At 41.8% G+C, this 3823-nt stretch overlaps 1 pseudogene across 1 annotated transcript; it reads right to left on the bottom strand.

The window, feature by feature from the left end:
- Positions 1-1235: 1235 nt before the first annotated feature.
- LOC308621174 (small ribosomal subunit protein uS17-like) lies at positions 1236-1764 on the bottom strand (annotated as a pseudogene). The gene has a single exon. The product of its transcript is annotated as a small ribosomal subunit protein uS17-like (transcript).
- Between the last annotated feature and the right edge of the window lie 2059 nt (positions 1765-3823).

The raw sequence follows: 3823 nt of genomic DNA on the forward strand, positions 1-3823 counted from the left end.
GAGCACAGAATTAAGGGGATTTGAGTGACCACAAATTCCCCAAGTAGAACATTGGAAATAATGAAAAGTGCAGTCCTTCTTGCCCATATCTATTATTTCTCAGACCAATATTTTCTATCCATTGGAGACAGCATCATATGATGGATGTTGATATAAGGTACATGTGATGTCCTAGAGCAGGGGTCCCCAACCCCTGGGCCGCAGACCAGTACCAGTCATGCAGCAGGAAGTAAGCGGCAGGCAAGCCATCGAAGCTTCATCTGCTGCTCCCATTCGCTCCCCTTTGCTCGCGTTACTGCCTGAACTCTTCCCCTCTCCCTCCCCGTCTGTGGAAAAATTGTCTTCCACAAAATCGGTCCCTGGTGCCAAAAGGTTGGGGACCGCTGTCTTAGAGGATGACACCCCATCTTCACAGCATATTGTCTGCAAGTTGGTGCCTTAGCTGTGCCTTTAACAACTCAGTATATTGCTATATTAGGCCAACAGCTTCTGGGTGGTGTGGTATATGAGAGGACAAGTGGATTCTATAGACATATGTAAACTTTCACACTGCCTTTGCCATAAAGTGGGTCTCTTGATCCTCTATGACATTACGTTGTTGATACATAAAATATTCTATAAGGCCTTAGATAGCAGTTCTGGCAAACAAATAAACTGACTCCAGTCATTCCAAAAATGCAGTCTGACTGACACCCAAACCCATGCTCTTAGATAGATACTATTCTGTTTAGTCCCTCACGATTCAGATAAAAGCAGACGGCCTAAGATTATACCCAAGCAAAGGAAATAAACTTGAAACCTTGAGAAATATACAGCAAAACAAGGAGCTCACTTTAATTCTAAACACAAGATAGAGATGGGAAGACAGTAGTTTTCATCCCATTCCCATATACACCTATGAATAAACACAGGTAATATTTACTGAGATATTTACTGAGATCTTACTCTGTGCCAGTCATTGTTCTAAGTACTTGGCTTTAATTAACTCTTTTAAACTTCTCAACAAACATATGGCTATCCCATTTTAGTGCTGAGCACACTGAGGCACAGAGAGATTAACACACTCCTTTCTTTTGCTAGTAAGTGATGAATCCTGCGTTCTAAACTGTGTGGTCTGGCTTCAGGATTTTTAGACTTAAATGCTACACTGTATCACTTCTAAAAACAGGAAAGAGGGAAAGAAAGACCCAGGGTGCAGTTTTTTTGTTTCTTTGTTTGTTTTTTGAGTGGGAAAATAAATTATTTTGTTTGGGGCAGTGGGCAGTGGTCCAGTCTTAGAACTTCTGGAATGCTTCTTGGTGCATCATCCTTGTTGACCTTGAGCATGTTGAAGTGCACCATCTTGCTCAGGGGCCGGCACTCGCCCACTGTGACACTGTCGCTGATTCGGACATCCCTGAAGCAGGGGGAAAGGTGCACAGACTTGTTTTTGTGGTGCTTCTAGAAGCAGTTGTACTTTCGGATGTAGTGGAGGTAGTCTCGGTGGATGACAACGCTCCTTTGCATCTTCATCTTGGTCACCATGCCAGACCGGATCCGCCCTCGGATGGAGACATTACCAGTAAAAGGGCATTTCTTGTCAATGTAGGTGCGCTCCATGGCCTCCTTTGGTGTCTTGAAGCCCAGACCAATGTTCTTGTAGTATAATGGGAGCTTCTCCTTGCCAGTTTCTCTAAGCAGGACCCTCTTCTTATTTTGAAAGATGGTCAGTTGCTTTTGGTAGGCATGCTCAGTATGAATGTCTGCCATCTTCCCAGCTGCCTGAAAAAACACCAGGGTGCCTTTTTTTTTTTTTTTTTTTTTTTTTTTTGCGGTACGCTGGCCTCTCACTGTTGTGGCCTCTCCCGTTGCAGAGTACAGGCTCCGGACATGCAGGCTCAGCAGCCATGGCTCACGGGCCCAGCCGCTCTGCGGCATGTGGGATCTTCCCGGACCAGGGCACGAACCAGTGTCCCCTGCATCGGCAGGCAGACTCTCAACCACTGCACCACCAGGGAAGCCCCAGCGTTCCTTTTTTTTACAAACTTCCCTAACCATTCAATATCCTTACTGCCCACCAGTTAGTCATATAAACCTCCAGTACCAGCCTATAAGGGAGAAGAAGAAGAAAGGGTGTGTTTCTAGTAAAGTGACAAGGATATCATACTTGGCTTTGAGCACTCTGTCAGCCAGTTCTGGCTGGGAGACCACAGAAACTCTTAGCCCTTTGGGCTTCAGTTTCCTCTGAAGTAGGATTAGATGCTTTCTCAGGTTCTTGGCTATTTCATAACCAAGAAATAATTATCATACTGGATTATGTTGAACAACCTGGAACTTTGGAGAATGGGTTCACTTTTCCACATAAATGGAACCTCAGCTGCTTACATGAGAATGTCTTTACCATCACAGCTTATCTGGAGAAAACATCAAGGTGAATCTTTTAACCTTGAGCTCTAACAGTACTTGTTTGAGTGAAAGGTACAACCTTTCCTAGAAGCTAAAACCTGGTGACAAAGGGGCAATCAGCTTGAATCACAGTGAAGGGACATTCCTCATTTCAAAGCTGAACCAAAGTGCTATGCTCTGTGAACAAGCAGGTGAACTCTCAGAGGCCCTGAAAAATTGGTGAATCCATCAGCATGGGGAATGGGCTATCTTGATTGCAAATCAATGACTCATTCTGGCACGCCCTTGACAGCTGCTGATTTGTTTCCTTAAGACAACTCTTTAATTAGAGAAAGATATGTAGGTATGAGCTGTATGGTTTCACATGAAGAGAGCAAACAGAATGAAATCTAGGTTAAGAGAGCTCTGCCAATACGCTGAAGCAAACAAGCCATCTCTGCAAAAATAACCACCTCTCTCTTTCTTCTTTCACAACACAGACACTTTGTTAGTGGTAAGATTATCTAAAGTTAAGTCCCATCCTTTCAACAAGCATTCCACTCCTCAAACTGATGCACCGCATATGTCTATTGTCTATTAAAATATCACACACACACATAGCCAAGGAGAAGTCAAAAAAGAAGGTAGCGTATGTATTCATTTAATCAGTTATTCTACTGAAAAAGAGTTGTTAATACTTCTCTATATACCATGTTATGCACTGGAAACACAGAAGTGAAAGAGGACAGATTTCCTTCCAATGAGAGAGGTTATAATCTAGCAGAGGAAGTAGAAAATCACATCCACAATTACAATAGCAAGTGAAAAATATACTGATCCTTGCAAACACGGGTTGCTCTTTGAGCACCAGAGGGACATCTTAATGCCTTGGGGCAATCAGAGAAAGCTTCCTGGAGGTGATGTCATAAGTTGAGCTTAAATGGTAGAGAGATTTTAGTTGAAGGAATCAAAGTTCATTTTCAGGCAGAGAAAGAAGCTTATGAGAAGGTATAAAGGTCTACAAAGAAGGATTTGCATGAAGTGGGAAGTCAGTATAAAATTTCAGAGTTTCCCAAGTTTAACATTTTATTGTTCAATTTTTTGAAATGGGCTTTATCAATGTAAAAACAAACCAGTAAATATATAAGCGATAGCTTAAAACAAACAAGCAAACTTGCTCTCAGGTCAAATTTGCTCTCAGGTCAAATTTACCATGGTGACTACTTTCCTTTTTGAACATTTAATCCTCCATCTCAGGACAAGAAGATCCAAGGCACAACTAAGAAATGTGTGTGAAGGAGACTTTCATAGGAAAACAATAAGAAGAGGGAAACACAGAGTATACAGTTAATAAATATTTATGTGATAGGTGTACATTATACACAGTGAGAAAAACACACACTAATGAAATAAAGTAGCCTGATTAAATTAATTACAATACATTCATACTATTTAATAA

This window comes from Mesoplodon bidens, assembly GCF_964165515.1.
Source record: "Mesoplodon bidens genome assembly, chromosome: 7".
Taxonomy (NCBI): Eukaryota; Metazoa; Chordata; class Mammalia; order Artiodactyla; family Ziphiidae; genus Mesoplodon; species Mesoplodon bidens.